The following is a 24,439-nucleotide window of genomic DNA, read 5'->3' on the forward strand; positions in this document are numbered from 1 at the left end:
CTTCCTGTAAGATAGTCAAACATGCAGGCTAGGAAGGAAGATGCAAATATCAATGTATTAGAAAAACACCTAAAGGCGAGTGATATGCTTTCATTCATGCATGGCTAGGAAAAATCGCCATACTGTTGCAAACATTCTTACACCACCAACTGGAAATAAATGATTCTGACATTAAACGTAAAGGTGACAATGCATTTGTATCATCACCTTGAGAAGGATCATCTTGGAATTGAGCCGAGGGCCTCTGCACTCAAAGCCAGAAACACTCCACTAAAATAGGATTCCTGTTGGTGCCAACAATTCTTCATGTTAATGCTTGTTCTAGGTGAGCAGCGAACCGATTGCAGGGCTCTTTTGAAAGCAAGGTCTGAGAACCAACAGATACATCCACACGCCGATTACTTTAGTGTTTTGAGAGAATTCCCTTTCTTGGAACGAGATTGCATGAAATAATCTTCAGGGCTTGGACAATTCCATGGCAAAACGGCACTTATCAACATTGTAGCCAACACAATATAACAACTGTTTCTGCCCGGTTTCGAACCGGGGACCTTTCGCGTGTGAGGCGAACGTGATAACCACTACACTACAGAAACAGATACCCACAGTTGATTTTTCTGTAATGAAACTGCTCCGAACTGGCTATTCCATGGGCCTCTGGCTTTAGATTTAATTCATGCAACCTGCCCGACATCCCTAGCTGAACGCTCGTACATGCCATGCAAGACCGTATGTTTGGTATTAGCTCAGACTGGGCAGGGCTGAAGCATGAGACTCTAGCAAAGAATTATCCACTACTGCAAAGAAAAAATTGATGTTGGCTTTGAAACGCAAACTTCAAAACAACTTGAAAAGAGTACCAAGAAAAGGGCTCGTCCGGGATTTGAACCCGGGACCTCTCGCACCCAAAGCGAGAATCATACCCCTAGACCAACGAGCCCTCAAAATCCTCTTACCTCTCAAAAGCCAATGCCGGCTCTAAGCCCGCAATGAAGATCATGCTGGTATCTTTATGATGCTTGGTCTGTGAATACGCATGAAAGTCAGTCTCAACTTACCCTTTCTCAAACGATAGCACTATCATTTACAAGTGTCTCCTTTTATTTCGTCCCAGCTTTGGACACGTCTTACAGGAAGTCAGCCCTTATTTATATATTTCTGCAGTGGCTGAAGCTTAATGAGAAAGAGTAACAAGTTGTTCATAACAACATAAGAAACACATTGTGCATTTTCTCTCAAATACTCCTTCACTTTGTGCCAATAGAAATACCAAGGTGAATACCTAGGCCACAGATTCAAGCTAAAGATCTTCCTGCTGAATGCAAGGCGCAATAAAAATTGCATATCGCTGGACTAAAGCATTCCTTGCATAGCCTCTAACATCATAACATAACTGAGCTGCTAGCAGCAAGCTAACCAATACCTTTCTGAAATGAGAATTACATGTGCTTATCTGCTCAATCAGTGCTCGATCAAGCTCGATCAGGCGAGACTTAGAAAAGGTGGAAAGGGTCCAAGTGGATGCCCCTTCCTTTTTAGGGTGGGTCCTGCTGACTATCATAGGATTGCTTGTAAAAGTGGCCAGGGTCAGAGGAAAAGCTGCCAACACTTCTTAGCGTTCTCTATAGATGCAGTTATTTTCTGTGTCTGTAATTTCGGCCTTTTCCCAGAAGTCTCTATTCTGCCTATGCAAATTAACAAAAGCAGTGCTTATTCCTCACTTGCTCAAATGTCCTTCCTGTCCAGAAAGCTCTGATTAAGCATGCTTATTTTCTTTTTCTGGGATATTTTAAATTGTTTCGCTGTCCAGTCTGTGAGCAGTAGAAAGCTGCTTATTATGCCAGGTTTTGATGAATCCCCAAGGTGCAAGTACAGAGGAATATATCAGTCTGTAGGATATGGAACTTTTAGCTAACACATCACAATATGTGATGCTTGCCAAGAAAACACTACATTCTGGAGCGCTGATGATCAGAACATTCTGCTCCTGAAGGATAGAAAAGACAGCTTGATTGAAATAAAGTCTGTTTATATTGACGCTCTCTCTCTCCCTATATATACATACATGCGTACACACACACACACAGGTATGTCATGCATTTCTTCAGATTTGTTTCAACCATTTACCATTTATTGGAGAATCCCTACTTTTCAAGTGACTGCAAATGAAGTCATCTCTGGCACTTTTTGTGCAAAGTAAGAGACACACATGGCACCTTTTTATAAAAGTCATCGGTTTCTTTGTTACTGTGTACTTTCAAAGCATGGGGCTTTCACACGTCAGGTAAACCTGATTACCACTACACAACAAAAGCAGATGCAGCTTTCTTATCTATGTCGTGATAGAACAGTTGTGAATTGAGTAGAAGAAGGGCCCTGATGTGATACTTATTACATGCTTCCTGTAAGATAGTCAAACATGCAGGCTAGGAAGGAAGATGCAAATATCAATGTATTAGAAAAACACCTAAAGGCGAGTGATATGCTTTCATTCATGCATGGCTAGGAAAAATCGCCATACTGTTGCAAACATTCTTACACCACCAACTGGAAATAAATGATTCTGACATTAAACGTAAAGGTGACAATGCATTTGTATCATCACCTTGAGAAGGATCATCTTGGAATTGAGCCGAGGGCCTCTGCACTCAAAGCCAGAAACACTCCACTAAAATAGGATTCCTGTTGGTGCCAACAATTCTTCATGTTAATGCTTGTTCTAGGTGAGCAGCGAACCGATTGCAGGGCTCTTTTGAAAGCAAGGTCTGAGAACCAACAGATACATCCACACGCCGATTACTTTAGTGTTTTGAGAGAATTCCCTTTCTTGGAACGAGATTGCATGAAATAATCTTCAGGGCTTGGACAATTCCATGGCAAAACGGCACCTATCAACATTGTAGCCAACACAATATAACAACTGTTTCTGCCCAGTTTCGAACCGGGGACCTTTCGCGTGTGAGGCGAACGTGATAACCACTACACTACAGAAACAGATACCTACAGTTGATTTTTCTGTAATGAAACTGCTCCGAACTGGCTATTCCATGGGCCTCTGGCTTTAGATTTAATTCATGCAACCTGCCCGACATCCCTAGCTGAACGCTCGTACATGCCATGCAAGACCGGATGTTTGGTATTAGCTCAGACTGGGCAGGGCTGAAGCATGAGACTCTAGCAAAGAATTATCCACTACTGCAAAGAAAAAATTGATGTTGGCTTTGAAACGCAAACTTCAAAACAACTTGAAAAGAGTACCAAGAAAAGGGCTCGTCCGGGATTTGAACCCGGGACCTCTCGCACCCAAAGCGAGAATCATACCCCTAGACCAACGAGCCCTCAAAATCCTCTTACCTCTCAAAAGCCAATACCGGCTCTAAGCCCGCAATGAAGATCATGCTGGTATCTTTATGATGCTTGGTCTGTGAATACGCATGAAAGTCAGTCTCAACTTACCCTTTCTCAAACGATAGCACTATCATTTACAAGTGTCTCCTTTTATTTCGTCCCAGCTTTGGACACGTCTTACAGGAAGTCAGCCCTTATTTATATATTTCTGCAGTGGCTGAAGCTTAATGAGAAAGAGTAACAAGTTGTTCATAACAACATAAGAAACACATTGTGCATTTTCTCTCAAATACTCCTTCACTTTGTGCCAATAGAAATACCAAGGTGAATACCTAGGCCACAGATTCAAGCTAAAGATCTTCCTGCTGAATGCAAGGCGCAATAAAAACTGCATATCGCTGGACTAAAGCATTCCTTGCATAGCCTCTAACATCATAACATAACTGAGCTGCTAGCAGCAAGCTAAGCAATACCTTTCTGAAATGAGAATTAAATGTGCTTATCTGCTCAATCAGTGCTCGATCAGGCTCGATCAGGCGAGACTTAGAAAAGGTGGAAAGGGTCCAAGTGGATGCCCCTTCCTTTTTAGGGTGGGTCCTGCTGACTATCATAGGATTGCTTGTAAAAGTGGCCAGGGTCAGAGGAAAAGCTGCCAACACTTCTTAGCGTTCTCTATAGATGCAGCCATTTTCTGTGTCTGTAATTTCGGCCTTTTCCCAGAAGTCTCTATTCTGCCTAAGCAAATTAACAAAAGCAGTGCTTATTCCTCACTTGCTCAAATGTCCTTCCTGTCCAGAAAGCTCTGATTAAGCATGCTTATTTTCTTTTTCTGGGATATTTTAAATTGTTTCGCTGTCCAGTCTGTGGCAGTAGAAAGCTGCTTATGATGCCAGGTTTTGATGAATCCCCAAGGTGCAAGTACAGAGGAATATATCAGTCTGTAGGATATGGAACTTTTAGCTAACACATCACAATATGTGATGCTTGCCAAGAAAACACTACATTCTGGAGCGCTGATGATCAGAACATTCTGCTCCTGAAGGATAGAAAAGACAGCTTGATTGAAATAAAGTCTGTTTATATTGACGCTCTCTCTCTCCCTATATATACATACATGCGTACACACACACACACAGGTATGTCATGCATTTCTTCAGATTTGTTTCAACCATTTACCATTTATTGGAGAATCCCTACTTTTCAAGTGACTGCAAATGAAGTCATCTCTGGCACTTTTTGTGCAAAGTAAGAGACACACATGGCACCTTTTTATAAAAGTCATCGGTTTCTTTGTTACTGTGTACTTTCAAAGCATGGGGCTTTCACACGTCAGGTAAACCTGATTACCACTACACAACAAAAGCAGATGCAGCTTTCTTATCTATGTCGTGATAGAACAGTTGTGAATTGAGTAGAAGAAGGGCCCTGATGTGATACTTATTACATGCTTCCTGTAAGATAGTCAAACATGCAGGCTAGGAAGGAAGATGCAAATATCAATGTATTAGAAAAACACCTAAAGGCGAGTGATATGCTTTCATTCATGCATGGCTAGGAAAAATCGCCATACTGTTGCAAACATTCTTACACCACCAACTGGAAATAAATGATTCTGACATTAAACGTAAAGGTGACAATGCATTTGTATCATCACCTTGAGAAGGATCATCTTGGAATTGAGCCGAGGGCCTCTGCACTCAAAGCCAGAAACACTCCACTAAAATAAGATTCCTGTTGGTGCCAACAATTCTTCATGTTAATGCTTGTTCTAGGTGAGCAGCGAACCGATTGCAGGGCTCTTTTGAAAGCAAGGTCTGAGAACCAACAGATACATCCACACGCCGATTACTTTAGTGTTTTGAGAGAATTCCCTTTCTTGGAACGAGATTGCATGAAATAATCTTCAGGGCTTGGACAATTCCATGGCAAAACGGCACCTATCAACATTGTAGCCAACACAATATAACAACTGTTTCTGCCCGGTTTCGAACCGGGGACCTTTGGCGTGTGAGGCGAACGTGATAACCACTACACTACAGAAACAGATACCTACAGTTGATTTTTCTGTAATGAAACTGCTCCGAACTGGCTATTCCATGGGCCTCTGGCTTTAGATTTAATTCATGCAACCTGCCCGACATCCCTAGCTGAACGCTCGTACACGCCATGCAAGACCAGATGTTTGGTATTAGCTCAGACTGGGCAGGGCTGAAGCATGAGACTCTAGCAAAGAATTATCCACTACTGCAAAGAAAAAATTGATGTTGGCTTTGAAACGCAAACTTCAAAACAACTTGAAAAGAGTACCAAGAAAAGGGCTCGTCCGGGATTTGAACCCGGGACCTCTCGTACCCAAAGCGAGAATCATACCCCTAGACCAACGAGCCCTCAAAATCCTCTTACCTCTCAAAAGCCAATACCGGCTCTAAGCCCGCAATGAAGATCATGCTGGTATCTTTATGATGCTTGGTCTGTGAATACGCATGAAAGTCAGTCTCAACTTACCCTTTCTCAAACGATAGCACTATCATTTACAAGTGTCTCCTTTTATTTCGTCCCAGCTTTGGACACGTCTTACAGGAAGTCAGCCCTTATTTATATATTTCTGCAGTGGCTGAAGCTTAATGAGAAAGAGTAACAAGTTGTTCATAACAACATAAGAAACACATTGTGCATTTTCTCTCAAATACTCCTTCACTTTGTGCCAATAGAAATACCAAGGTGAATACCTAGGCCACAGATTCAAGCTAAAGATCTTCCTGCTGAATGCAAGGCGCAATAAAAACTGCATATCGCTGGACTAAAGCATTCCTTGCATAGCCTCTAACATCATAACATAACTGAGCTGCTAGCAGCAAGCTAACCAATAACTTTCTGAAATGAGAATTACATGTGCTTATCTGCTCAATCAGTGCTCAATTAGGCTCGATCAGGCGAGACTTAGAAAAGGTGGAAAGGGTCCAAGTGGATGCCCCTTCCTTTTTAGGGTGGGTCCTGCTGACTATCATAGGATTGCTTGTAAAAGTGGCCAGGGTCAGAGGAAAAGCTGCCAAAACTTCTTAGCGTTCTCTATAGATGCAGCCATTTTCTGTGTCTGTAATTTCCGCCTTTTCCCAGAAGTCTCTATTCTGCCTATGCAAATTAACAAAAGCAGTGCTTGTTCCTCACTTGCTCAAATGTCCTTCCTGTCCAGAAAGCTCTGATTAAGCATGCTTATTTTCTTTTTCTGGGATATTTTAAATTGTTTCGCTGTCCAGTCTGTGAGCAGTAGAAAGCTGCCTATTATGCCAGGTTTTGATGAATCCCCAAGGTGCAAGTACAGAGGAATATATCAGTCTGTAGGATATGGAACTTTTAGCTAACACATCACAATATGTGATGCTTGCCAAGAAAACACTACATTCTGGAGCGCTGATGATCAGAACATTCTGCTCCTGAAGGATAGAAAAGACAGCTTGATTGAAATAAAGTCTGTTTATATTGACGCTCTCTCTCTCCCTATATATACATACATGCGTACACACACACACACAGGTATGTCATGCATTTCTTCAGATTTGTTTCAACCATTTACCATTTATTGGAGAATCCCTACTTTTCAAGTGACTGCAAATGAAGTCATCTCTGGCACTTTTTGTGCAAAGTAAGAGACACACATGGCACCTTTTTATAAAAGTCATCGGTTTCTTTGTTACTGTGTACTTTCAAAGCATGGGGCTTTCACACGTCAGGTAAACCTGATTACCACTACACAACAAAAGCAGATGCAGCTTTCTTATCTATGTCTTGATAGAACAGTTGTGAATTGAGTAGAAGAAGGGCCCTGATGTGATACTTATTACATGCTTCCTGTAAGATAGTCAAACATGCAGGCTAGGAAGGAAGATGCAAATATCAATGTATTAGAAAAACACCTAAAGGCGAGTGATATGCTTTCATTCATGCATGGCTAGGAAAAATCGCCATACTGTTGCAAACATTCTTACACCACCAACTGGAAATAAATGATTCTGACATTAAACGTAAAGGTGACAATGCATTTGTATCATCACCTTGAGAAGGATCATCTTGGAATTGAGCCGAGGGCCTCTGCACTCAAAGCCAGAAACACTCCACTAAAATAGGATTCCTGTTGGTGCCAACAATTCTTCATGTTAATGCTTGTTCTAGGTGAGCAGCGAACCGATTGCAGGGCTCTTTTGAAAGCAAGGTCTGAGAACCAACAGATACATCCACACGCCGATTACTTTAGTGTTTTGAGAGAATTCCCTTTCTTGGAACGAGATTGCATGAAATAATCTTCAGGGCTTGGACAATTCCATGGCAAAACGGCACTTATCAACATTGTAGCCAACACAATATAACAACTGTTTCTGCCCGGTTTCGAACCGGGGACCTTTCGCGTGTGAGGCGAACGTGATAACCACTACACTACAGAAACAGATACCTACAGTTGATTTTTCTGTAATGAAACTGCTCCGAACTGGCTATTCCATGGGCCTCTGGCTTTAGATTTAATTCATGCAACCTGCCCGACATCCCTAGCTGAACGCTCGTACATGCCATGCAAGACCGGATGTTTGGTATTAGCTCAGACTGGGCAGGGCTGAAGCATGAGACTCTAGCAAAGAATTATCCACTACTGCAAAGAAAAAATTGATGTTGGCTTTGAAACGCAAACTTCAAAACAACTTGAAAAGAGTACCAAGAAAAGGGCTCGTCCGGGATTTGAACCCGGGACCTCTCGCACCCAAAGCGAGAATCATACCCCTAGACCAACGAGCCCTCAAAATCCTCTTACCTCTCAAAAGCCAATGCCGGCTCTAAGCCCGCAATGAAGATCATGCTGGTATCTTTATGATGCTTGGTCTGTGAATACGCATGAAAGTCAGTCTCAACTTACCCTTTCTCAAACGATAGCACTATCATTTACAAGTGTCTCCTTTTATTTCGTCCCAGCTTTGGACACGTCTTACAGGAAGTCAGCCCTTATTTATATATTTCTGCAGTGGCTGAAGCTTAATGAGAAAGAGTAACAAGTTGTTCATAACAACATAAGAAACACATTGTGCATTTTCTCTCAAATACTCCTTCACTTTGTGCCAATAGAAATACCAAGGTGAATACCTAGGCCACAGATTCAAGCTAAAGATCTTCCTGCTGAATGCAAGGCGCAATAAAAATTGCATATCGCTGGACTAAAGCATTCCTTGCATAGCCTCTAACATCATAACATAACTGAGCTGCTAGCAGCAAGCTAACCAATACCTTTCTGAAATGAGAATTACATGTGCTTATCTGCTCAATCAGTGCTCGATCAAGCTCGATCAGGCGAGACTTAGAAAAGGTGGAAAGGGTCCAAGTGGATGCCCCTTCCTTTTTAGGGTGGGTCCTGCTGACTATCATAGGATTGCTTGTAAAAGTGGCCAGGGTCAGAGGAAAAGCTGCCAACACTTCTTAGCGTTCTCTATAGATGCAGTTATTTTCTGTGTCTGTAATTTCGGCCTTTTCCCAGAAGTCTCTATTCTGCCTATGCAAATTAACAAAAGCAGTGCTTATTCCTCACTTGCTCAAATGTCCTTCCTGTCCAGAAAGCTCTGATTAAGCATGCTTATTTTCTTTTTCTGGGATATTTTAAATTGTTTCGCTGTCCAGTCTGTGAGCAGTAGAAAGCTGCTTATTATGCCAGGTTTTGATGAATCCCCAAGGTGCAAGTACAGAGGAATATATCAGTCTGTAGGATATGGAACTTTTAGCTAACACATCACAATATGTGATGCTTGCCAAGAAAACACTACATTCTGGAGCGCTGATGATCAGAACATTCTGCTCCTGAAGGATAGAAAAGACAGCTTGATTGAAATAAAGTCTGTTTATATTGACGCTCTCTCTCTCCCTATATATACATACATGCGTACACACACACACACAGGTATGTCATGCATTTCTTCAGATTTGTTTCAACCATTTACCATTTATTGGAGAATCCCTACTTTTCAAGTGACTGCAAATGAAGTCATCTCTGGCACTTTTTGTGCAAAGTAAGAGACACACATGGCACCTTTTTATAAAAGTCATCGGTTTCTTTGTTACTGTGTACTTTCAAAGCATGGGGCTTTCACACGTCAGGTAAACCTGATTACCACTACACAACAAAAGCAGATGCAGCTTTCTTATCTATGTCGTGATAGAACAGTTGTGAATTGAGTAGAAGAAGGGCCCTGATGTGATACTTATTACATGCTTCCTGTAAGATAGTCAAACATGCAGGCTAGGAAGGAAGATGCAAATATCAATGTATTAGAAAAACACCTAAAGGCGAGTGATATGCTTTCATTCATGCATGGCTAGGAAAAATCGCCATACTGTTGCAAACATTCTTACACCACCAACTGGAAATAAATGATTCTGACATTAAACGTAAAGGTGACAATGCATTTGTATCATCACCTTGAGAAGGATCATCTTGGAATTGAGCCGAGGGCCTCTGCACTCAAAGCCAGAAACACTCCACTAAAATAGGATTCCTGTTGGTGCCAACAATTCTTCATGTTAATGCTTGTTCTAGGTGAGCAGCGAACCGATTGCAGGGCTCTTTTGAAAGCAAGGTCTGAGAACCAACAGATACATCCACACGCCGATTACTTTAGTGTTTTGAGAGAATTCCCTTTCTTGGAACGAGATTGCATGAAATAATCTTCAGGGCTTGGACAATTCCATGGCAAAACGGCACCTATCAACATTGTAGCCAACACAATATAACAACTGTTTCTGCCCGGTTTCGAACCGGGGACCTTTCGCGTGTGAGGCGAACGTGATAACCACTACACTACAGAAACAGATACCTACAGTTGATTTTTCTGTAATGAAACTGCTCCGAACTGGCTATTCCATGGGCCTCTGGCTTTAGATTTAATTCATGCAACCTGCCCGACATCCCTAGCTGAACGCTCGTACATGCCATGCAAGACCGGATGTTTGGTATTAGCTCAGACTGGGCAGGGCTGAAGCATGAGACTCTAGCAAAGAATTATCCACTACTGCAAAGAAAAAATTGATGTTGGCTTTGAAACGCAAACTTCAAAACAACTTGAAAAGAGTACCAAGAAAAGGGCTCGTCCGGGATTTGAACCCGGGACCTCTCGCACCCAAAGCGAGAATCATACCCCTAGACCAACGAGCCCTCAAAATCCTCTTACCTCTCAAAAGCCAATACCGGCTCTAAGCCCGCAATGAAGATCATGCTGGTATCTTTATGATGCTTGGTCTGTGAATACGCATGAAAGTCAGTCTCAACTTACCCTTTCTCAAACGATAGCACTATCATTTACAAGTGTCTCCTTTTATTTCGTCCCAGCTTTGGACACGTCTTACAGGAAGTCAGCCCTTATTTATATATTTCTGCAGTGGCTGAAGCTTAATGAGAAAGAGTAACAAGTTGTTCATAACAACATAAGAAACACATTGTGCATTTTCTCTCAAATACTCCTTCACTTTGTGCCAATAGAAATACCAAGGTGAATACCTAGGCCACAGATTCAAGCTAAAGATCTTCCTGCTGAATGCAAGGCGCAATAAAAACTGCATATCGCTGGACTAAAGCATTCCTTGCATAGCCTCTAACATCATAACATAACTGAGCTGCTAGCAGCAAGCTAACCAATACCTTTCTGAAATGAGAATTACATGTGCTTATCTGCTCAATCAGTGCTCGATCAGGCTCGATCAGGCGAGACTTAGAAAAGGTGGAAAGGGTCCAAGTGGATGCCCCTTCCTTTTTAGGGTGGGTCCTGCTGACTATCATAGGATTGCTTGTAAAAGTGGCCAGGGTCAGAGGAAAAGCTGCCAACACTTCTTAGCGTTCTCTATAGATGCAGCCATTTTCTGTGTCTGTAATTTCGGCCTTTTCCCAGAAGTCTCTATTCTGCCTAAGCAAATTAACAAAAGCAGTGCTTATTCCTCACTTGCTCAAATGTCCTTCCTGTCCAGAAAGCTCTGATTAAGCATGCTTATTTTCTTTTTCTGGGATATTTTAAATTGTTTCGCTGTCCAGTCTGTGGCAGTAGAAAGCTGCTTATGATGCCAGGTTTTGATGAATCCCCAAGGTGCAAGTACAGAGGAATATATCAGTCTGTAGGATATGGAACTTTTAGCTAACACATCACAATATGTGATGCTTGCCAAGAAAACACTACATTCTGGAGCGCTGATGATCAGAACATTCTGCTCCTGAAGGATAGAAAAGACAGCTTGATTGAAATAAAGTCTGTTTATATTGACGCTCTCTCTCTCCCTATATATACATACATGCGTACACACACACACACAGGTATGTCATGCATTTCTTCAGATTTGTTTCAACCATTTACCATTTATTGGAGAATCCCTACTTTTCAAGTGACTGCAAATGAAGTCATCTCTGGCCCTTGTTGTGCAAAGTAAGAGACACACATGGCACCTTTTTATAAAAGTCATCGGTTTCTTTGTTACTGTGTACTTTCAAAGCATGGGGCTTTCACACGTCAGGTAAACCTGATTACCACTACACAACAAAAGCAGATGCAGCTTTCTTATCTATGTCGTGATAGAACAGTTGTGATTTGAGTAGAAGAAGGGCCCTGATGTGATACTTATTACATGCAGCCTGTAAGATAGTCAAACATGCAGGCTAGGAAGGAAGATGCAAATATCAATGTATTAGAAAAACACCTAAAGGCGAGTGATATGCTTTCATTCATGCATGGCTAGGAAAAATCGCCATACTGTTGCAAACATTCTTACACCACCAACTGGAAATAAATGATTCTGACATTAAACGTAAAAGTGACAATGCATTTGTATCATCACCTTGAGAAGGATCATCTTGGAATTGAGCCGAGGGCCTCTGCACTCAAAGCCAGAAACACTCCACTAAAATAAGATTCCTGTTGGTGCCAACAATTCTTCATGTTAATGCTTGTTCTAGGTGAGCAGCGAACCGATTGCTGGGCTCTTTTGAAAGCAAGGTCTGAGAACCAACAGATACATCCACACGCCGATTACTTTAGTGTTTTGAGAGAATTCCCTTTCTTGGAACGAGATTGCATGAAATAATCTTCAGGGCTTGGACAATTCCATGGCAAAACGGCACCTATCAACATTGTAGCCAACACAATATAACAACTGTTTCTGCCCGGTTTCGAACCGAGGACCTTTCGCGTGTGAGGCGAACATAATAACCACTACACTACAGAAACAGATACCTACAGTTGATTTTTCTGTAATGAAACTGCTCCGAACTGGCTATTCCATGGGCCTCTGGCTTTAGATTTCTTTCATGCAACCTGCCCGACATCCCTAGCTGAACGCTCGTACATGCCATGCAAGACCAGATGTTTGGTATTAGCTCAGACTGGGCAGGGCTGAAGCATGAGACTCTAGCAAAGAATTATCCACTACTGCAAAGAAAAAATTGATGTTGGCTTTGAAACGCAAACTTCAAAACAACTTGAAAAGAGTACCAAGAAAAGGGCTCGTCCGGGATTTGAACCCGGGACCTCTCGCACCCAAAGCGAGAATCATACCCCTAGACCAACGAGCCCTCAAAATCCTCTTACCTCTCAAAAGCCAATACCGGCTCTAAGCCCGCAATGAAGATCATGCTGGTATCTTTATGATGCTTGGTCTGTGAATACGCATTAAAGTCAGTCTCAACTTACCCTTTCTCAAACGATAGCACTATCATTTACAAGTGTCTCCTTTTATTTCGTCCCAGCTTTGGACACGTCTTACAGGAAGTCAGCCCTTATTTATATATTTCTGCAGTGGCTGAAGCTTAATGAGAAAGAGTAACAAGTTGTTCATAACAACATAAGAAACACATTGTGCATTTTCTCTCAAATACTCCTTCACTTTGTGCCAATAGAAATACCAAGGTGAATACCTAGGCCACAGATTCAAGCTAAAGATCTTCCTGCTGAATGCAAGGCGCAATAAAAACTGCATATCGCTGGACTAAAGCATTCCTTGCATAGCCTCTAACATCATAACATAACTGAGCTGCTAGCAGCAAGCTAACCAATACCTTTCTGAAATGAGAATTACATGTGCTTATCTGCTCAATCAGTGCTCAATCAGGCTCGATCAGAAAAGGTGGAAAGGGTCCAAGTGGATGCCCCTTCCTTTTTAGGGTGGGTCCTGCTGACTATCATAGGATTGCTTGTAAAAGTGGCCAGGGTCAGAGGAAAAGCTGCCAACACTTCTTAGCGTTCTCTATAGATGCAGCCATTTTCTGTGTCTGTAATTTCGTCCTTTTCCCAGAAGTCTCTATTCTGCCTATGCAAATTAACAAAAGCAGTGCTTATTCCTCACTTGCTCAAATGTCCTTCCTGTCCAGAAAGCTCTGATTAAGCATGCTTATTTTCTTTTTCTGGGATATTTTAAATTGTTTCGCTGTCCAGTCTGTGGCAGTAGAAAGCTGCTTATGATGCCAGGTTTTGATGAATCCCCAAGGTACAAGTACAGAGGAATATATCAGTCAGTGGGATATGGAACATTTAGCTAACACATCACAATATGTGATGCTTGCCAAGAAAACACTACATTCTGGAGCGCTGATGATCAGAACATTCTGCTCCTGAAGGATAGAAAAGACAGCTTGATTGAAATAAAGTCTGTTTATATTGATGCTCTCTCTCTCCCTATATATACATACATGCGTACACACACACACACAGGTATGTCATGCATTTCTTCAGATTTGTTTCAACCCTTTACCATTTATTGGAGAATCCCTACTTTTCAAGTGACTGCAAATGAAGTCATCTCTGGCACTTTTTGTGCAAAGTAAGAGACACACATGACACCTTTTTATAAAAATCATCGGTTTCTTTGTTACTGTGTACTTTCAAAGCATGGGGCTTTCACACGTCAGGTAAACCTGATTACCACTACACAACAAAAGCAGATGCAGCTTTCTTATCTATGTCGTGATAGAACAGTTGTGAATTGAGTAGAAGAAGGGCCCTGATGTGATACTTATTACATGCTTCCTGTAAGATAGTCAAACATGCAGGCTAGGAAGGAAGATGCAAATATCAATGTATTAGAAAAACACCTAAAGGCGAGTGATATGCTTTCATTCATGCATGGCTAGGAAAAATCGCCATACTGTTGCAAACATTCTTACACCACCAACTGGAAATAAATGATTCTGACATTAAACGTAAAGGTGACAATGCATTTGTATCATCACCTTGAGAAGGATCATCTTGGAATTGAGCCGAGGGCCTCTGCACTCAAAGCCAGAAACACTCCACTAAAATAAGATTCCTGTTGGTGCCAACAATTCTTCATGTTAATGCTTGTTCTAGGTGAGCAGCGAACCGATTGCAGGGCTCTTTTGAAAGCAAGGTCTGAGAACCAACAGATACATCCACACGCCGATTACTTTAGTGTTTTGAGAGAATTCCCTTTCTTGGAACGAGATTGCATGAAATAATCTTCAGGGCTTGGACAATTCCATGGCAAAACGGCACCTATCAACATTGTAGCCAACACAATATAACAACTGTTTCTGCCCGGTTTCGAACCGGAGACCTTTCGCGTGTGAGGCGAACGTGATAACCACTACACTACAGAAACAGATACCTACAGTTGATTTTTCTGTAATGAAACTGCTCCGAACTGGCTATTCCATGGGCCTCTGGCTTTAGATTTAATTCATGCAACCTGCCCGACATCCCTAGCTGAACGCTCGTACATGCCATGCAAGACCAGATGTTTGGTATTAGCTCAGACTGGGCAGGGCTGAAGCATGAGACTCTAGCAAAGAATTATCCACTACTGCAAAGAAAAAATTGATGTTGGCTTTGAAACGCAAACTTCAAAACAACTTGCAAAGAGTACCAAGAAAAGGGCTCGTCCGGGATTTAAACCCGGGACCTCTCGCACCCAAAGCGAGAATCATACCCCTAGACCAACGAGCCCTCAAAATTCTCTTACCTCTCAAAAGCCAATACCGGCTCTAAGCCCGCAATGAAGATCATGCTGGTATCTTTATGATGCTTGGTCTGTGAATACGCATGAAAGTCAGTCTCAACTTACCCTTTCTCAAACGATAGCACTATCATTTACAAGTGTCTCCTTTTATTTCGTCCCAGCTTTGGACACGTCTTACAGGAAGTCAGCCCTTATTTATATATTTCTGCAGTGGCTGAAGCTTAATGAGAAAGAGTAACAAGTTGTTCATAACAACATAAGAAACACATTGTGCATTTTCTCTCAAATACTCCTTCACTTTGTGCCAATAGGTGAATACCTAGGCCACAGATTCAAGCTAAAGATCTTCCTGCTGAATGCAAGGCGCAATAAAAACTGCATATCGCTGGACTAAAGCATTCCTTGCATAGCCTCTAACATCATAACATAACTGAGCTGAGCTGCTAGCAGCAAGCTAACCAATACCTTTCTGAAATGAGAATTACATGTGCTTATCTGCTCAATCAGTGCTCAATTAGGCTCGATCAGGCGAGACTTAGAAAAGGTGGAAAGGGTCCAAGTGGATGCCCCTTCCTTTTTAGGGTGGGTCCTGCTGACTATCATAGGATTGCTTGTAAAAGTGGCCAGGGTCAGAGGAAAAGCTGCCAACACTTCTTAGCGTTCTCTATAGATGCAGCCATTTTCTGTGTCTGTAATTTCGTCCTTTTCCCAGAAGTCTCTATTCTGCCTATGCAAATTAACAAAAGCAGTGCTTATTCCTCACTTGCTCAAATGTCCTTCCTGTCCAGAAAGCTCTGATTAAGCATGCTTATTTTCTTTTTCTGGGATATTTTAAATTGTTTCGCTGTCCAGTCTGTGGCAGTAGAAAGCTGCTTATGATGCCAGGTTTTGATGAATCCCCAAGGTACAAGTACAGAGGAATATATCAGTCAGTGGGATATGGAACATTTAGCTAACACATCACAATATGTGATGCTTGCCAAGAAAACACTACATTCTGGAGCGCTGATGATCAGAACATTCTGCTCCTGAAGGATAGAAAAGACAGCTTGATTGAAATAAAGTCTGTTTATATTGACGCTCTCTCTCTCCCTATATATACATACATGCGTACACACACACACACAGGTATGTCATGCATTTCTTCAGATTTGTTTCAACCCTTTACCATTTATTGGAGAATCCCTACTTTTCAAGTGACTGCAAATGAAGTCATCTCTGGCACTTTTTGTGCAAAGTAAGAGACACACATGACACCTTTTTATAAAAATCATCGGTTTCTTTGTTACTGTGTACTTTCAAAGCATGGGGCTTTCACACGTCAGGTAAACCTGATTACCACTACACAACAAAAGCAGATGCAGCTTTCTTATCTATGTCGTGATAGAACAGTTGTGAATTGAGTAGAAGAAGGGCCCTGATGTGATACTTATTACATGCTTCCTGTAAGATAGTCAAACATGCAGGCTAGGAAGGAAGATGCAAATATCAATGTATTAGAAAAACACCTAAAGGCGAGTGATATGCTTTCATTCATGCATGGCTAGGAAAAATCGCCATACTGTTGCAAACATTCTTACACCACCAACTGGAAATAAATGATTCTGACATTAAACGTAAAGGTGACAATGCATTTGTATCATCACCTTGAGAAGGATCATCTTGGAATTGAGCCGAGGGCCTCTGCACTCAAAGCCAGAAACACTCCACTAAAATAAGATTCCTGTTGGTGCCAACAATTCTTCATGTTAATGCTTGTTCTAGGTGAGCAGCGAACCGATTGCAGGGCTCTTTTGAAAGCAAGGTCTGAGAACCAACAGATACATCCACACGCCGATTACTTTAGTGTTTTGAGAGAATTCCCTTTCTTGGAACGAGATTGCATGAAATAATCTTCAGGGCTTGGACAATTCCATGGCAAAACGGCACCTATCAACATTGTAGCCAACACAATATAACAACTGTTTCTGCCCGGTTTCGAACCGGAGACCTTTCGCGTGTGAGGCGAACGTGATAACCACTACACTACAGAAACAGATACCTACAGTTGATTTTTCTGTAATGAAACTGCTCCGAACTGGCTATTCCATGGGCCTCTGGCTTTAGATTTAATTCATGCAACCTGCCCGACATCCCTAGCTGAACGCTCGTACATGCCATGCAAGACCAGATGTTTGGTATTAGCTCAGACTGGGCAGGGCTGAAGCATGAGACTCTAGCAAAGAATTATCCACTACTGCAAAGAAAAAATTGATGTTGGCTTTGAAACGCAAACTTCAAAACAACTTGCAAAGAGTACCAAGAAAAGGGCTCGTCCGGGATTTAAACCCGGGACCTCTCGCACCCAAAGCGAGAATCATACCCCTAGACCAACGAGCCCTCAAAATTCTCTTACCTCTCAAAAGCCAATACCGGCTCTAAGCCCGCAATGAAGATCATGCTGGTATCTTTATGATGCTTGGTCTGTGAATACGCATGAAAGTCAGTCTCAACTTACCCTTTCTCAAACGATAGCACTATCATTTACAAGTGTCTCCTTTTATTTCGTCCCAGCTTTGGACACGTCTTACAGGAAGTCAGCCCTTATTTATATATTTCTGCAGTGGCTGAAGCTTAATGAGAAAGAGTAACAAGTTGTTCATAACAACATAAGAAACACATTGTGCATTTTCTCTCAAATACTCCTTCACTTTGTGCCAATAGGTGAATACCTAGGCCACAGATTCAAGCTAAAGATCTTCCTGCTGAATGCAAGGCGCAATAAAAACTGCATATCGCTGGACTAAAGCATTCCTTGCATAGCCTCTAACATCATAACATAACTGAGCTGAGCTGCTAGCAGCAAGCTAACCAATACCTTTCTGAAATGAGAATTACATGTGCTTATCTGCTCAATCAGTGCTCAATTAGGCTCGATCAGGCGAGACTTAGAAAAGGTGGAAAGGGTCCAAGTGGATGCCCCTTCCTTTTTAGGGTGGGTCCTGCTGACTATCATAGGATTGCTTGTAAAAGTGGCCAGGGTCAGAGGAAAAGCTGCCAACACTTCTTAGCGTTCTCTATAGATGCAGCCATTTTCTGTGTCTGTAATTTCCGCCTTTTCCCAGAAGTCTCTATTCTGCCTATGCAAATTAACAAAAGCAGTGCTTATTCCTCACTTGCTCAAATGTCCTTCCTGTCCAGAAAGCTCTGATTAAGCATGCTTATTTTCTTTTTCTGAGATATTTTAAATTGTTTCGCTGTCCAGTCTGTGGCAGTAGAAAGCTGCTTATGATGCCAGGTTTTGATGAATCCCCAAGGTGCAAGTACAGAGGAATATATCAGTCTGTAGGATATGGAACTTTTAGCTAACACATCACAATATGTGATGCTTGCCAAGAAAACACTACATTCTGGAGCGCTGATGATCAGAACATTCTGCTCCTGAAGGATAGAAAAGACAGCTTGATTGAAATAAAGTCTGTTTATATTGACACTCTCTCTCTCCCTATATATACATACATGCGTATACACACACACACAGGTATGTCATGCATTTCTTCAGATTTGTTTCAACCATTTACCATTTATTGGAGAATCCCTACTTTTCAAGTGACTGCAAATGAAGTCATCTCTGGCACTTTTTGTGCAAAGTAAGATACACACATGACACCTTTTTATAAAAGTCACCGGTTTCTTTGTTACTGTGTAATTTCAAAGCATGGGGCTTTCACACGTCAGGTAAACCTGATTACCACTACACAACAAAAGCAGATGCAGCTTTCTTATCTATGTCGTGATAGAACAGTTGTGATTTGAGTAGAAGAAGGGCCCTGATGTGATACTTATTACATGCTTCCTGTAAGATAGTCAAACATGCAGGCTAGGAAGGAAGATGCAAATATCAATGTATTAGAAAAACACCTAAAGGCGAGTGATATGCTTTCATTCATGCATGGCTAGGAAAAATCGCCATACTGTTGCAAACATTCTTACACCACCAACTGGAAATAAATGATTCTGACATTAAACGTAAAGGTGACAATGCATTTGTATCATCACCTTGAGAAGGATCATCTTGGAATTGAGCCGAGGGCCTCTGCACTCAAAGCCAGAAACACTCCACTAAAATAAGATTCCTGTTGGTGCCAACAATTCTTCATGTTAATGCTTGTTCTAGGTGAGCAGCGAACCGATTGCTGGGCTCTTTTGAAAGCAAGGTCTGAGAACCAACAGATACATCCACACGCCGATTACTTTAGTGTTTTGAGAGAATTCCCTTTCTTGGAACGAGATTGCATGAAATAATCTTCAGGGCTTGGACAATTCCATGGCAAAACAGCACCTATCAACATTGTAGCCAACACAATATAACAACTGTTTCTGCCCGGTTTCGAACCGAGGACCTTTCGCGTGTGAGGCAAACATGATAACCACTACACTACAGAAACAGATACCTACAGTTGATTTTTCTGTAATGAAACTGCTCCGAACTGGCTATTCCATGGGCCTCTGGCTTTAGATTTCTTTCATGCAACCTGCCCGACATCCCTAGCTGAACGCTCGTACATGCCATGCAAGACCAGATGTTTGGTATTAGCTCAGACTGGGCAGGGCTGAAGCATGAGACTCTAGCAAAGAATTATCCACTACTGCAAAGAAAAAATTGATGTTGGCTTTGAAACGCAAACTTCAAAACAACTTGAAAAGAGTACCAAGAAAAGGGCTCGTCCGGGATTTGAACCCGGGACCTCTCGCACCCAAAGCGAGAATCATACCCCTAGACCAACGAGCCCTCAAAATCCTCTTACCTCTCAAAAGCCAATACCGGCTCTAAGCCCGCAATGAAGATCATGCTGGTATCTTTATGATGCTTGGTCTGTGAATACGCATGAAAGTCAGTCTCAACTTACCCTTTCTCAAACGATAGCACTATCATTTACAAGTGTCTCCTTTTATTTCGTCCCAGCTTTGGACACGTCTTACAGGAAGTCAGCCCTTATTTATATATTTCTGCAGTGGCTGAAGCTTAATGAGAAAGAGTAACAAGTTGTTCATAACAACATAAGAAACACATTGTGCATTTTCTCTCAAATACTCCTTCACTTTGTGCCAATAGAAATACCAAGGTGAATACCTAGGCCACAGATTCAAGCTAAAGATCTTCCTGCTGAATGCAAGGCGCAATAAAAACTGCATATCGCTGGACTAAAGCATTCCTTGCATAGCCTCTAACATCATAACATAACTGAGCTGCTAGCAGCAAGCTAACCAATACCTTTCTGAAATGAGAATTACATGTGCTTATCTGCTCAATCAGTGCTCAATCAGGCTCGATCAGAAAAGGTGGAAAGGGTCCAAGTGGATGCCCCTTCCTTTTTAGGGTGGGTCCTGCTGACTATCATAGGATTGCTTGTAAAAGTGGCCAGGGTCAGAGGAAAAGCTGCCAACACTTCTTAGCGTTCTCTATAGATGCAGCCATTTTCTGTGTCTGTAATTTCGGCCTTTTCCCAGAAGTCTCTATTCTGCCTATGCAAATTAACAAAAGCAGTGCTTATTCCTCACTTGCTCAAATGTCCTTCCTGTCCAGAAAGCTCTGATTAAGCATGCTTATTTTCTTTTTCTGGGATATTTTAAATTGTTTCGCTGTCCAGTCTGTGGCAGTAGAAAGCTGCTTATGATGCCAGGTTTTGATGAATCCCCAAGGTGCAGGTACAGAGGAATATATCAGTCTGTAGGATATGGAACTTTTAGCTAACACATCACAATATGTGATGCTTGCCAAGAAAACACTACATTCTGGAGCGCTGATGATCAGAACATTCTGCTCCTGAAGGATAGAAAAGACAGCTTGATTGAAATAAAGTCTGTTTATATTGACGCTCTCTCTCTCCCTATATATACATACATGCGTATACACACACACACAGGTATGTCATGCATTTCTTCAGATTTGTTTCAACCATTTACCATTTATTGGAGAATCCCTACTTTTCAAGTGACTGCAAATGAAGTCATCTCTGGCACTTTTTGTGCAAAGTAAGATACACACATGACACCTTTTTTATAAAAGTCATCGGTTTCTTTGTTACTGTGTAATTTCAAAGCATGGGGCTTTCACACGTCAGGTAAACCTGATTACCACTACACAACAAAAGCAGATGCAGCTTTCTTATCTATGTCGTGATAGAACAGTTGTGATTTGAGTAGAAGAAGGGCCCTGATGTGATACTTATTACATGCTTCCTGTAAGATAGTCAAACATGCAGGCTAGGAAGGAAGATGCAAATATCAATGTATTAGAAAAACACCTAAAGGCGAGTGATATGCTTTCATTCATGCATGGCTAGGAAAAATCGCCATACTGTTGCAAACATTCTTACACCACCAACTGGAAATAAATGATTCTGACATTAAACGTAAAGGTGACAATGCATTTGTATCATCACCTTGAGAAGGATCATCTTGGAATTGAGCCGAGGGCCTCTGCACTCAAAGCCAGAAACACTCCACTAAAATAAGATTCCTGTTGGTGCCAACAATTCTTCATGTTAATGCTTGTTCTAGGTGAGCAGCGAACCGATTGCTGGGCTCTTTTGAAAGCAAGGTCTGAGAACCAACAGATACATCCACACGCCGATTACTTTAGTGTTTTGAGAGAATTCCCTTTCTTGGAACGAGATTGCATGAAATAATCTTCAGGGCTTGGACAATTCCATGGCAAAACGGCACCTATCAACATAGTAGCCAACACAATATAACAACTGTTTCTGCCCGGTTTCGAACCGGGGACCTTTCGCGTGTGAGTCGAACGTGATAACCACTACACTACAGAAACAGATACCTACAGTTGATTTTTCTGTAATGAAACTGCTCCGAACTGGCTATTCCATGGGCCCCTGGCTTTAGATTTCTTTCATGCAACCTGCCCGACATCCCTAGCTGAACGCTCGTACATGCCATGCAAGACCAGATGTTTGGTATTAGCTCAGACTGGGCAGGGCTGAAGCATGAGACTCTAGCAAAGAATTATCCACTACTGCAAAGAAAAAATTGATGTTGGCTTTGAAACGCAAACTTCAAAACAACTTGAAAAGAGTACCAAGAAAAGGGCTCATCCGGGATTTGAACCCGGGACCTCTCGCACCCAAAGCGAGAATCATACCCCTAGACCAACGAGCCCTCAAAATCCTCTTACCTCTCAAAAGCCAATACCGGCTCTAAGCCCGCAATGAAGATCATGCTGGTATCTTTATGATGCTTGGTCTGTGAATACGCATGAAAGTCAGTCTCAACTTACCCTTTCTCAAACGATAGCACTATCATTTACAAGTGTCTCCTTTTATTTCGTCCCAGCTTTGGACACGTCTTACAGGAAGTCAGCCCTTATTTATATATTTCTGCAGTGGCTGAAGCTTAATGAGACAGAGTAACAAGTTGTTCATAACAACATAAGAAACACATTGTGCATTTTCTCTCAAATACTCCTTCACTTTGTGCCAATAGAAATACCAAGGTGAATACCTAGGCCACAGATTCAAGCTAAAGATCTTCCTGCTGAATGCAAGGCGCAATAAAAACTGCATATCGCTGGACTAAAGCATTCCTTGCATAGCCTCTAACATCATAACATAACTGAGCTGCTAGCAGCAAGCTAACCAATACCTTTCTGAAATGAGAATTACATGTGCTTATCTGCTCAATCAGTGCTCAATCAGGCTCGATCAGAAAAGGTGGAAAGGGTCCAAGTGGATGCCCCTTCCTTTTTAGGGTGGGTCCTGCTGACTATCATAGGATTGCTTGTAAAAGTGGCCAGGGTCAGAGGAAAAGCTGCCAACACTTCTTAGCGTTCTCTATAGATGCAGCCATTTTCTGTGTCTGTAATTTCGGCCTTTTCCCAGAAGTCTCTATTCTGCCTATGCAAATTAACAAAAGCAGTGCTTATTCCTCACTTGCGCAAATGTCCTTCCTGTCCAGAAAGCTCTGATTAAGCATGCTTATTTTCTTTTTCTGGGATATTTTAAATTGTTTCGCTGTCCAGTCTGTGGCAGTAGAAAGCTGCTTATTATGCCAGGTTTTGATGAATCCCCAAGGTGCAAGTACAGAGGAATATATCAGTCTGTAGGATATGGAACTTTTAGCTAACACATCACAATATGTGATGCTTGCCAAGAAAACACTACATTCTGGAGCGCTGATGATCAGAACATTCTGCTCCTGAAGGATAGAAAAGACAGCTTGATTGAAATAAAGTCTGTTTATATTGACGCTCTCTCTCTCCCTATATATACATACATGCGTACACACACACACACAGGTATGTCATGCATTTCTTCAGATTTGTTTCAACCCTTTACCATTTATTGGAGAATCCCTACTTTTCAAGTGACTGCAAATGAAGTCATCTCTGGCACTTTTTGTGCAAAGTAAGAGACACACATGACACCTTTTTATAAAAGTCATCGGTTTCTTTGTTACTGTGTACTTTCAAAGCATGGGGCTTTCACACGTCAGGTAAACCTGATTACCACTACACAACAAAAGCAGATGCAGCTTTCTTATCTATGTTGTGATAGAACAGTTGTGAATTGAGTAGAAGAAGGGCCCTGATGTGATACTTATTACATGCTTCCTGTAAGATAGTCAAACATGCAGGCTAGGAAGGAAGATGCAAATATCAATGTATTAGAAAAACACCTAAAGGCGAGTGATATGCTTTCATTCATGCATGGCTAGGAAAAATCGCCATACTGTTGCAAACATTCTTACACCACCAACTGGAAATAAATGATTCTGACATTAAACGTAAAGGTGACAATGCATTTGTATCATCACCTTGAGAAGGATCATCTTGGAATTGAGCCGAGGGCCTCTGCACTCAAAGCCAGAAACACTCCACTAAAATAAGATTCCTGTTGGTGCCAACAATTCTTCATGTTAATGCTTGTTCTAGGTGAGCAGCGAACCGATTGCAGGGCTCTTTTGAAAGCAAGGTCTGAGAACCAACAGATACATCCACACGCCGATTACTTTAGTGTTTTGAGAGAATTCCCTTTCTTGGAACGAGATTGCATGAAATAATCTTCAGGGCTTGGACAATTCCATGGCAAAACGGCACCTATCAACATTGTAGCCA

The 24,439-nt window shown here is 41.8% G+C and overlaps 9 non-coding genes across 9 annotated transcripts; all 9 read right to left on the reverse strand.

The window, feature by feature from the left end:
- Positions 1–523: 523 nt before the first annotated feature.
- On the reverse strand, positions 524–596 carry TRNAV-CAC (transfer RNA valine (anticodon CAC)). Its single transcript has one exon. It is a non-coding gene; the product is annotated as a tRNA-Val (tRNA).
- Positions 597–868: 272 nt separating this feature from the next.
- On the reverse strand, positions 869–940 carry TRNAP-UGG (transfer RNA proline (anticodon UGG)). The gene has a single exon. It is a non-coding gene; the product is annotated as a tRNA-Pro (tRNA).
- A 2,326-nt stretch (positions 941–3,266) lies between these two features.
- On the reverse strand, positions 3,267–3,338 carry TRNAP-UGG (transfer RNA proline (anticodon UGG)). The gene has a single exon. It is a non-coding gene; the product is annotated as a tRNA-Pro (tRNA).
- A 4,378-nt stretch (positions 3,339–7,716) lies between these two features.
- TRNAV-CAC (transfer RNA valine (anticodon CAC)) lies at positions 7,717–7,789 on the reverse strand. The gene has a single exon. It is a non-coding gene; the product is annotated as a tRNA-Val (tRNA).
- Positions 7,790–8,061: 272 nt separating this feature from the next.
- TRNAP-UGG (transfer RNA proline (anticodon UGG)) lies at positions 8,062–8,133 on the reverse strand. The gene has a single exon. It is a non-coding gene; the product is annotated as a tRNA-Pro (tRNA).
- A 1,981-nt stretch (positions 8,134–10,114) lies between these two features.
- Positions 10,115–10,187, reverse strand: TRNAV-CAC (transfer RNA valine (anticodon CAC)). Its single transcript has one exon. It is a non-coding gene; the product is annotated as a tRNA-Val (tRNA).
- Positions 10,188–10,459: 272 nt separating this feature from the next.
- On the reverse strand, positions 10,460–10,531 carry TRNAP-UGG (transfer RNA proline (anticodon UGG)). The gene has a single exon. It is a non-coding gene; the product is annotated as a tRNA-Pro (tRNA).
- A 2,325-nt stretch (positions 10,532–12,856) lies between these two features.
- On the reverse strand, positions 12,857–12,928 carry TRNAP-UGG (transfer RNA proline (anticodon UGG)). Its single transcript has one exon. It is a non-coding gene; the product is annotated as a tRNA-Pro (tRNA).
- A 7,098-nt stretch (positions 12,929–20,026) lies between these two features.
- On the reverse strand, positions 20,027–20,098 carry TRNAP-UGG (transfer RNA proline (anticodon UGG)). Its single transcript has one exon. It is a non-coding gene; the product is annotated as a tRNA-Pro (tRNA).
- Between the last annotated feature and the right edge of the window lie 4,341 nt (positions 20,099–24,439).

This window comes from Triturus cristatus, chromosome 8 (assembly GCF_964204655.1).
Source record: "Triturus cristatus chromosome 8, aTriCri1.1, whole genome shotgun sequence".
Taxonomy (NCBI): domain Eukaryota; kingdom Metazoa; phylum Chordata; class Amphibia; order Caudata; family Salamandridae; genus Triturus; species Triturus cristatus.